The sequence below is a fragment of the Gadus macrocephalus genome, chromosome 2 (assembly GCF_031168955.1).
Source record: "Gadus macrocephalus chromosome 2, ASM3116895v1".
NCBI lineage: Eukaryota > Metazoa > Chordata > Actinopteri > Gadiformes > Gadidae > Gadus > Gadus macrocephalus.
The window spans coordinates 8,979,662-8,992,037 of NC_082383.1; positions in this window are offsets into that span (position 1 = coordinate 8,979,662).

The following is a 12,376-nucleotide window of genomic DNA, read 5'->3' on the forward strand; positions in this document are numbered from 1 at the left end:
CCGCCGCTGCATTTTGTTATTTTTCCGCCCTACAGTATCCCTTTTCCCTGCCAAGAGCCTGCTGTTTTCATGCCTGGAAAGATGAAAGTTGGTAACTTGCCGTTTTATTTTTGTCGCGGCTATTTTCGGCGAAGGTCTGATGGTTGGTTGACGTGCTTTCTTACCTTTTTCCAGCAATGCTTTTGAACCCTCATCTTACTATTGGCTTTTTTCATGCCATCGAGCATTGCTTTTAGCCCCTTGTTTTCTCTTTCAAGCATCTTCATTTTTTCTGTCAACTTGGATTGAAAAACCTTTTTGGGGGGACTTGGAATTGGGGAAAGAGAACCATGAGTAGGAGAAAGATGAACTGGACTAAAGGACTCATCATGTTCTTAAGGTGATGGGGGAATAATGTCCAAAATGGCTGCCATCTTGTTCCTGTTCCTTGTCTTTGTATTCTTCCATTCCTCACAAAGCTCTTGTGTTTTGGGAGGCTGGTTATGTTTCGTGGTTGGATTTCTCCTTTAGCTTTCTTTTCTTGATATCTGTTGATGGAACAGAGACAGCTTTTACATGTTTTCTACACAAGTGTTCGTCATAGAGAATGTTTACCCAACTTAATTTCCCTATTATAAAAGTATTTACTTTCTTCTACTCTCCCTAAGGATCTCATATTTGGCTTCATCCTACGCTAACCTGTGTTATTGTTGTGTTAAACGCACACAATACAGTTAATGGGCCCTATCTTGCATCCGGCGCCAGTGACTTAGTCACTGGCGCATGTGTCGTTGCTAGTTTACAACTGGCGCAGAGCGCTCTTTTGCCACCTGCGCCACTCGCCGGTAAATTATGGAATGATCTTGCGCCCCAAGGGGCGGTTCGGCGGAAGGAGGAGGCGTGTTCTGGCGCAAACGGTATTTTGACGTTTCTGAAAACCATTGCGCTACTGACCAGGAAATACCTGGTTTAAAGTCAGTGGCGCGTTGTTCAGATGCTATTTTAAGGGCGGATGCATACATGCGCATGCGATGCATACGGATTGCTTGTGCACCTCGCGCATACACTTTGCTTCTCTCATCTACCTAGCCGCACATTCTTGGTAAATTATTTGGGAAAGAACAGCTGATGCAGCGGTAATAAGTTGTACTTTTAAATCAATGCATCTGCAAACACCGTACAGCAAAAACATATTTTCTTGACACAGACATCGTGTAGGCCTACATGCCAATAACTTTTAGGATTGATGAGTATTTGATCGTGAAAAACATTGTTTTACCGCGAGTGAGTGTTAAAAAGAATGAATGAATGCGGGCGCGCGTGTGTGCTCTGTTTAAACACACGCAAACTAAACACGTAACGCATAATACAATCAATGGCAATGTCTATTACCGCGGGGACACATGCATATTAGGATAGCATACAATACTGATAAGAAACAATGTTTATAATGTATTGCGTTTATCATTAAATAGAACCACAGTTACCGCATATCATATGTTATATCATATACGTTTTCTTTGGCGAAATTTATTTGAAGACTCAGTATTTCTGAAGTTGTGGAAGAAAACCCCTTATTCCATGTGTGAATTAGGCCATATTATTTGGCAATAAACTGAGCCATTTGCAGTTTGAAATTCATGTGCATCTGTCTCATCGGAGACTGCAGACGCGCTGTCAAAATATCAACTCGTCCGATTCAAATGCGCTCATGGCTCTTAAAGGGGATGGGAGCTGGCACTCTCATTGGTTTGTTGGACGTTACGCCCAAACCACACCTACGGGTAATTAGGCTGCTTCAGACCAACCCTTTTGACACTTGCGCTGCGACGCAAGTGTCATTTATCCGCCTGTAAAATAGCGATAGCGCCGTAGAACCGCCCACAAAGCTACTTGCGCTTTGCGCTTCCCACTTGCGTTTCAGACCGTTAAAATAGGGCCCAATGTGTTGATGTTTGAACACTCTAGTGCAGAGGTCTTCCGCAGGGGGGGTCGCGAAAGTTTTGGTTGATTAGACTTTTTTTTCATGTTCCCCCGCTTCAAGTTTTTTGACAAATTGAAATGTTTTTAAATACACTGTGTAACACATTAACATGAATCCACCACAATCGCCGCGTTTATATGGACACTTCTGATCCGATTTCTACTCGGAATAGATCTATTCCTATCATGCGATCCGAATGTACGTTATGTATGGCATTTACAAAAGTGGCAAGCGTGTGTTCGTATGTCTCACGCGCACACCAGACACATCTGGACCGGCGGCGCCATTATTAAGTATTTGATTTTAATGAAAGCTCAGCAGGAGAGAGCTTTTCTTCGCCTGCTCCTTCAATTAAGGACAGCACAGCGACGTCAGTTTCTCGTCCCGTCTTTATATCTACCCCCTCCTCCGCCGCAAACAATACATTTTTGGATGAGATTGCGCAGCCAAGACTGTTGGGAGAGAGAGAGTGCTGTTATGTAAGGGATAATGTACAGAACGCATGTCATTATTGGAAAAATAAGCAATAAGCAGAGAAAGTCTGCCAAAGACGTTGACGTCGCTTAGCAACCGCACACGCTGGGGTTGATAAGTTACCGGACGACTTGCGGAGTGTTAAGAAAGATGTGAATCGGGCAAAAAATGACAATAACAAGCATCACTAATTTTCATTTCCACATTTATGTTTTAAAAATGTCAATTTTAATAGCTTTGATGCATGATTACATGCAATTGACAGACATTGTTGATCTTGGCAGGTATCAGTTTATTATGTTATGTTATGTTTATGAATGGCATGTGGCATGGCCACCCTACTCCCTGTACCTTGCACATGTTTAAAATAAAAACATGTGCAAGAACCTATATATGAACCTGTGTATTATTTGAATATCTTAGTATTGAAGGCAAAATAACAAGGTACATTTATACATGGCACTATAGGACCAGTTTTTTTTAGAACACAATTTTATAGAATATATAAGTAGGGGGTCCGCGCTCCATCCCTCCATAAGTTTGGGGGTCCTTGGTCTGGAAGAATTTACACAGTTACAACATACAGACGTTAATTAAAATGATAAACTGTTACAAGTAAAGGAGGTCGTCTCAAGTGCTCTCAGCCTGGATCTAAAAGCATTCAAAGAAATCAGTTCAGTTATTTTCCATACTTTTTGCAGCATGTTCCATGTAGAAGGAGCAGAGTAGATGAAAGGCCTTTTTTCCAGTTCTGTGCGGGCGAATGGAACAGTCAGCAACAACTGATCATTTGAACGCAAACCGTAAGAATCAACACTTCTCCATGTGATTAGATTACAGATGTAGGAGGGTAGTAGCACAAGCATGGCCTCGTAAATAAAAGTGCACCAGTGTCCCAGCCTCCTGGTGGACAAAGAAGGCCATCCTACTCGAGAATACAATTCACAATGATGGGTTAGGGCTCCACAGTTAGCAATAAAACTCAGACAAGCATGATAAACAGCATCAATCTGACTAAGACATTGAGCTGAGGTGTTAATATACATCAGGTCCCCATAATCTAAAATGGTTAAAAAAAGTTGCATTGACAAGCCGCTTTTTCACCTCAAAAGAGAAACAGAATTTATTTCGGACGAAAGAAACAATTTAAGTTTGAGTTTCTTCACAAGATTGACAATATGGGGCTTGAAGGTGAGGGAGTCATCAAGCAAGACACTAAGGTAATTGTACATATGAACCACCTCAATGTAATTTACCTCAAGAGTGGACACTGTTGGGACAGTTTAGGTACTTTCTTCGTTTTTCGAAACATTAGTTCTGTCCTGTCAACATTGTGGACTAGTTTTAGCTGCAAAAGTGTGTGCTGGACCACATCAAAAGCTCTCTGCAGAGATTCAACAGCTTTAGCATGAGTTGATCCAAAACAGTAAAAATGCATGATAGCATCGAACAATTTTTTTCCCCAACTCATTAATGTACATAATGGACAGGAGGGGTCCTAATATCGAACCCTATGGTATCCCCTTGTGGACACACAAATCCAGTTTTCACAGACACAGACCATCATATTTAATACACTTAGTCCTGTCACTCAAATTTGGGAACCAGGAGATTACATGATTTGACAAACCAAAACAAAGAAGCCTGTGCTTTAAAACCCAATAGCGATGGCCTTAAAAGGCTGCGCCTATACTCATAGAATCTGGAGTTACAATACGTAACTATCGTTTCAGCCATTTACTGTACAATTCAGAATTGAATGAGAGGAGGGCTGAGGAGGGCTGTCAATCTAATATCGCGCTTCAGAAACGGCCAATCATAGGAAAGCCCGCCCTGCCTTGGTTCCCTCCCCCATAGTGCCAAAATCAAATTCGAGCGAGAGCGTAGAAACATCTTTCGCGAGAGGTTTTGCGCGCGCTGAGGTAATTTGCGCGCGCGAGAGGCTGTTTTGCGCTCGCAGAGATAATTTGCGCGCTCGCAGTTAATATCTACGCGTGTGGAATAATATAATACGCCCGGATGCATCTTTTATCACATTAGTGAATTATGGCACTAATGTGTCGCCATAGAAAAGTAGTCAAACCCCAACCAAATGTTTTCAGGTCATTTGTCGTCCTCATATCTGTATGTGTAAGCAATTATACATGTCTGCGATCATCACAGACTCCACAAGCAGCGCAGGTCGCAATCAACGATGGGTCACAATCAATCAAACAGGACCGTCGAATTATGCGACCCCCACTGTACATGCGGGACGAGTAGTCAAACCCCAACCAAATGTCTTCAGGTCATTTGTCGTCCTCATATCTGTGTATGTAATTATACATGTCTGCAATCATCACAGACTCCACAAGCAGCAGGTCGCAATCCACGATGGGTCACAGTCCATGACAGCGGACCGTCAAATTCTGCGACCCCGCTGTAAAAGCGGGGAAAAGGAGTCAAACCCCAACCAAAGGTTTTCAGGTAATTTGTCGTCCTCATATCTGTATGTGAATGCAATTATACCTGTCTGCGATCAAGGGTGTAGGAACCGGCAAGAGAGTCTGGCTGCAGACCTCCACCCACACGCTCCAGACATCCACCTACACGCACTTCCGCTGAAAAAATTAAATAAAAAATAAAAATCGGAAAATAAAATAAAAATCGGGCGTTAGGTAATATCTCATCTCATCTCATCTTCATCCGCTTATCCGGGGTCGGGTCGCAGGGGGGAGCAGCTCAAGCAGGGGGCCACAGACTTCCCTTTCCCGGGCCAAATTGACTAGCTCTGACGGGGGGATCCCGAGGCGTTCCCAGGCCAGTGTTGAGATATAATCTCTCCACCTAGTCCTGGGTCTTCCCCGAGGTCTCCTCCCCACTGGACATGCCTGAAACACCTCCCAAGGGAGGCGCCTAGTGGGCATCCTTACCAGATGCCCGAACCACCTCTGCTGACTCCTTTCTAAGTAAAGGAGCAGAGTTCCTCACCGATGGCTGAGCTTCTCACCCTATCCCTAAGGGAGACGCCAGCCACCCTTCTGAGAAAACTCATCTCGGCCGCTTGTACCCGCGATCTCGTCCTTTCATCACCTAACCCTCATGACCATAGGTTAGGATAGGAACGAAGATCGACCGGTAGATCGAGAGCTTTGGCTTGTGGCTCAGCTCTCTTTTCGTAACAACGGTGCAGTAAAGCGAACGCAATACCGCCCCCGCTGCTCAGATTCTCCGGCCAATCTCACGCTCCATCGTACCCTCACTCGCGAACAAGACCCCGAGGTACTTGAACTCCTTCACTTGGGCTAAGGACTCATTTCCTGCCCGGAGTAAGCAATCCACCGGTTTCCTGCTATGAGTCATGGCCTCAGATTTAGCGGTGGTGATCCTCATCCCAGCCGCTTCACACTCGTCCGCCAGCCGATCCAGTGAGTGCTGAAGGTCACAGGCCGATGATCCAATGAGGACCCCATCATCTGCAAAAAGCAGTGACGAGATGCTCAGACCACCAAACTGCAACCCCTCCCCACCACGACTACGCCTCGATATCCTGTCCATGTATATCACAAACAGGATTGGTGACAAGGCGCAGACCAGCACCCACTGAGAACGAAACTGACTGGCTGCCGAGGACGCGAACACAGCTCTCGCTTTGGGAGTACAGATATTAGATGGCCCTGAGGAGAGACCCCCTTACCCCATACTCCCGCAGCACCTCCCACAGTTTCTCCCGGGGGACCCGGTCATACGCCTTCTCCAGATCCACAAAACACATGTAGACCGGATGGGCATACTCCCAGGCCCCCTCCAGGATCCTTGCGAGAGTGAAGAGCTGGTCCGTAGTTCCACGTCCTGGGTGAAAACAGCATTGTTCCTCTTCAATCTGAGGTTCGACGATCGGCCAAACCCTCCTTTCCAGCACCTTGGAGTCGACTTTACCAGGGAGGCTGAGAAGTGTTATACCCCGGTAATTGGCACACACTCTCTGGTCCCCCTTTTTGAACAGGGGAACCACCACCCCGTTTTGCCACTCCTTTGGCACTGTACCCGACTCCCACGCAATGTTGAATAGGCGTGTCAACCATGACAGCCCCTCAACACCCAGAGCCTTTAGTATTTCTGGCTGGATTTCATCAATCCCTGGGGCTTTGCCACTGCAGAGATGTTTGACTACCTCAGGGACCTCCACCAGGGAAATTGACGATGAAACACCATCAACCTCGAGCTCTGCCTCCAACATAGAGGGCGTGTTATTCGGATTAAGGAGTTCCTCAAAGTGTCCCTTCCAACGTCCGACGACCTCCTCAGTTGAGGTCAACAGAGTCCCATCCTTACTGTACACAGCTTGGATGGTTCCCTGTTTCCCCCTCCTGAGGTGCCGGATAGTCTTCCAGAAACACTTTGGTGCCGACCAAAAGTCCTTCTCCATGGCCTCTCCGAACTTCTCCCACACCCGCTGCTTAGCCTCCGACACGGCAGCAGCTGCAGCCCTTCGAGCCTGTCGGTACCCTGCAACCGAGTCAGGAGTCCTCCACGATATCATATCCCGGAATGTCTTCTTCTTCTTCTTCAATCGGACGGCTTCCCTGACCACCGGTGTCCACCACAGTGTCCGAGGGTTACGGCCCCTTGAGGAGCCTAAGACCCTGAGGCCACAGCTAGCTGCCGCAGCTTCAGCAATGGAGGCTTTGAACACCGCCCACTCCGTCTCAATGCCACCAACCTCCACAGGAATGCCAGAAAAACTCAGCCGGAGGTGTGAGTTGAAGATAGCTAGGATGGGGGCCTCCTCCAGACGTTCCCAATTCACCCGCACTACTCGTTTGGGCTTACCAGGTCTATCCGGAAATTTCCCCCATTCCCTGATCCAACTCACCACCAGATTCAAAAGATTCAAAGATTCAAAGGTTTTTATTCGCCATTTGTGCATAAACCAGACAGTTCAAACACATTGGAATTCTTGTGCAGGGCTTCCCAAGTCAAGTACAGTATTAATACAATTAAGAGAGAGATCAAGAGAGAGAGAGAGAGAGAGAGAGAGAGAGAGAGAGAGAGAGAGAGAGAGAGAGAGAGAGAGAGAGAGAGAGAGAGAGAGAGAGAGAGAGAGAGAGAGCAGCACAATAAATAGTAATAATAAAAAAGTATAAAGAGTTTTTAAAAATTAAGATAAGGATAAATTGCATGTTGTGCATTGCATTGCAGAGCACCACAATTTAAAATTAAAAAATATGTATACATATTAAATTAAATTGAATTCAGCAGTGCAACCATACTGTATAACCACATGTAGCAGCGTTATTGCAGGTAGGAAGTGGGGGTAGGGTGGTGAGTATATATATATTCAAATAAATAAATAAAATAAATAAGTAAAATACAATATTGCACATTGTATTTTTCAGATGTTCTCTGTTAATGCCATCAGTCGCACTGTTGCAGGGAAGAAGCTATTGAAGAATCTTGTTGTGTGTGTGATGACACTGTCCGCTCTACTGTGTCTGAGTCTGTATTTGCAATGTTTGTTAATGAGTAGAGGGTGAGCTGGGTGGAGGGAGTCTCTAATGATTCTCACTGCCCTTTTCCGACAGCGCTGACTGTAAATAAAGTCCATGGAGGGAAGTATGGTCCCAGTAATCCTTTCAGCAGTCTTTATGACCCTTTGGAGTGCCCTCCTCTCTGCCTGTGTGGTATTCCCGTACCAGACAGTGATACCTGAAGTGAGAATGCTCTCTACAAGTCCACTGTAGGCCAGGGTGAGAGGACGCTGGTTTAGTCCCGATTTCCTGAGCAGTCTGATGAAATACAGCCGCTGCTGGGCTTTTTTCACTGTGGCAGCAGTGTTAAGAGACCAGCTCAGGTCAGACATCACCTGCAGTCCCAGGAATCGGTGGTTGTCCGATGTGGTCAGTTGACAATTCCGTCCCTCTCTTAACCCGAGTGTCCAAAACATGCGGCCAAAACATCAGATGACGAGATCACGAAATCGATCATCGATCTTCGGCCTAGGGTACTCTGGTACCAGGTACACATGGTGTACGTTATGGATAATCCATGACTAGCACAGAAGTCCAATAACAAACGACCGCTCGGGTTTAGATCAGGGAGGCCGTTCCTCCCCACCACGCCTCTCCAGGTGTCTCCATCGTTGCCCACGTGGGCGTTGAAGTCTCCCAGCAGAACTACAGAGTCCCCTACTGGAGCCCCATACAGGACTCCATTCAGGGAGTCCTGTATGGCTTAGTCTGTAGGCTAATTTAATAACTTTTTCTTCAGGAGGACAGTCGACATGTTGGTGACATAGCAGGAAGGTAAATGCAACATGGATTGTATAAAGAACAACACGTCTAGTCTCTGCTGTGCACATTCACACAATATATCGTTTGAATATTGTTCTATTGTATTGAAAAAATATAGTTTGAATATTGTTATATTCCAGAGCTAGAAACCCTGCGGATCATGTTCCTTGGCAAGAGCGGTGCCGGGAAGAGTTCCAGCGGAAACACCATCCTGGGACGTGAGGAGTTTAAATCGTAGATGAGGCTTGACAGGGTCACTAAAAACTGCAATGAAGGTCAGAAGGTGACATCGGCGGCACCCCCGTGGTGGTCATCGACACACTGGGCCTATTCGAGACCACCCGGGATCAAAAGGACATTGTGTGAGAGATTCTGAAGTGTGTGAAACTTCACAGACCGGGCAAGCACTTTTTAGTGATCGTGGGTTGGGCAGCATGACCTTGGAGGATAACGAAACACAAACGTTGATAGAGGCCATGTTTGGCCGAAAAGTTTGGGACTACACCATCGTGATGTTCACACTTGCGTATGTGGTTTCTCCCCGCGGCGGCTTCCACCTGTTTGACAACATGAACCACAGGAGCCAACAACAGGTGACGGAATTCCTTATAAAAATCGAAACCCTGGTGGCTCTCAATGGGGGCGATTTCTACTGCACCAGCTGTTATCCTATGAGAGAGAGGAGGATCAGGGTGCAGCAGGAGCACATTCTGGCTGAGAATAGTGAGGAAGTTATCCGAGTTCCAACTACAGGGGCTCTACAAGATCTAGCAGATCCGGACCAAACTGGAAGAGGCGAGAAAATAAGCCGAAAAACCTAACAGATATTTACCTTACTTAATTAAGTCATTAATTTGGATGGTTGTATTTCTCCAGGTCTTGACTATCCTACTTGGTAGTTATGCCGTGCGGTTCCTCGCAGAAATATCCGTGGTCGCCTTTGTAGGCCTGATTAAAAGTGAGAATTTGGACAAGGTGAAAAATAAGATATTTGACTGGATTGCATAGCCCTCCTCCACCTTTGACATTTGGTCAAGAAAAATGTAGACATCATTTTATATCATTTAGCAGCCTCTCATATAATGAGCCTGTTATGCGGCATATGTTTTTACACTTAAATAAAATATCTATAAATATGTGTAATGAGATGGTAGCTGTTTATCTATTACGTGTTCTATGCACATTTTATATTCACTTTAGTTGCATTTATTTATTTATTTTTTTACTTTTTTGTTAGCCTCCTAGGCCCATACTAATGTCAAATTCATGTGTCCTGGTAATAACGAGACACCTCGTCAGTGATGACGCTCATGCTTACGGGTGTTCCCGACAGCAACCGTCCATGTGCACTGCGTTCGAAATCTTAAAGTTCTTCACAGCAGGGTTTTTTATCCGATAAAAACAATCAGAACTTAGTAGGATCAGTTTCAAGTTTGCACAACTTTATTTCCTTGTAGCCTATAACCTACTATCCTTTTGCTTTTATTTATGAGAATTGCGGCAATACAATGTGCTGTGCTCCATGTTCCATACAGTGGCAATACTATTGCCACTGTATGGAAGGCTACACTTGCCCTTACCTAGAGCTGGTTTACCAGTACACAACGTTTAACAACAATCAACAGTAAAGTATGTGATATGATGGTTGATTATTTTATATTGAGTAAACCTTTCATGTTCATGTCCATGTTCATGCAAGTCACTGGTAAACAATGTCACCAACTGGGCCACTCTCAAAATCTGGTCCGAGTTGCTGAAAGGAATTAGAATCATCAGAGCGTCATGGGATGTCTTTCACGAGAACTTTCCAAGGTTGCGAAAATGTTTTCTCCATAATTCTCGGTGATCCGAACGCGCCATAACTCTTAGGGCATCACAAGTCCACATTAGCAACACATGGAAATAATGGTAAATACCAAAAGCCGACGTGAAAGTGGCACATGAATACCCCTCACGTCGTAATTTCCGCCACTCCGCTCGTCACCGCACCGCTCGCCGCCTCTCTGTCATCCGCGTCAGTGCTCCTCGCTCCCCCGTCCTCTGCTTCATCCTCCCTCCCGTCTCCGCCACCTTCCACATGCCGCTCCTCATCTCCACCTTCCTCTCTTCCTCTTACATCTCCACTGACGCACTCCCTAGCATAATGTCCCTGCTTATGGCCTTTGAAGCAGGGGAACTCGGCAATCTCGCAGGATATGGCCGGGCTGAATGCACAATCTGCACACTCTCACCCGTCTGTCGTGGATAACCCGAAGTAATCCGGCCCTGTAACAGTATTAAATTGGGTGGAGTAGGGTAACGATTGCACAGCATTATTGAATTTCACCTTGAAAAACCTCGTCCCATCCACAATTTGAGTGCCCGGCCACATCCTCCTTTTGAACGGCGATACAGCTAAGTCTCCCAACAAATTAAGCTTTGCATTAATCTCCTCCTCCGTGGTGTAAATCGGTAGCCCCATAAATGACACCCTCACCTCATCATTGGATAGTTATTTCCCCATGATACTCACTTCCCTAATTTTAAATCCATCCATCACCTTTTCCTTCCCGCTAGGCACACTCCTTGTGATCTCATACGACCTGTCACCGACGCTACGGCACGCCAGCAGCTCCGCACATTTCTTTAATAATTCTCATCAGCTCCATTGCCGATATCTTCTCCTCTCCAACCATTTCGACGATGAGAGTCAACTCCTTTTTGTCTCTTCCTTCTTTCACCATCCCGTCTCCCTCCTGTCCATTGTTCAACTGCCTTTTTTTCAGACCATTGCCGAGGTTTTGTCTCGCCATAATGTCCATACACGGGACAAACCCGAAAATAAAAGGAAGTACGTCCCCCCAACAGTAAGATACTATTGGGGGACACAATACAAAATGTTGAAAACCAAACAAAAAAACCGACTAACCAACAAACAAAAAAGTCCTCCTGCTCTCTCCACCTGCTCTCTCTGCTCATCCACTTCCTGATTGCGCACCTGAACGGGATCAGGCGTGTTTATGGTGGTGTGGCCGTAATTAGACAGTCTAAAATTGTTTTACCCAAGTAACAGCTCAGGATCTGTGGGTCCGCCATGTTTCATTTCAGTACAACAACAAAGGCCCTCAAACACAACACACTCATAATTTCCAGTGCACAAATGGAAAGGATCATCTTTTCCATATATGTGAAGGCAGCAACAGGCCCCAAAGCTTTCTTGTTATCTATGTATACTTTATTCTGCTTTATCCTAGGATCTGTTGCAAGGAATGAGACAAGGGAAGGCATATTTTCATCCAAGGAGCATCATTTAATCCAAGAAGTGGAATAAGTGCTTGATAGGCATGAAATAATAGCAAAGTTGAAAGTTAAAATATTAAATTAAGGAAAAGGACAAAAGTCCCTTTTAAGAAAGAGTTTTCACAAACACAAGACTTGCATTACTATGTAAGCCCATACATCCACAATTAAACAAAATCAAAATTAAACTCTATCATAGAAAAACATTGACTATCTCATAATTCTGGCTTTATAGGATTATCTCATAATTGTAATTTAACAAAAACATTTTTTATTAACAAGGCTACGTTTTTATATTAGTTTTTTATTTACAGGCGGATATGGGCTTCTTAAATTACAGAGGAAACTGAACAAAAATAATGAAAAATGCCAGTGAGAGAAAACCAAA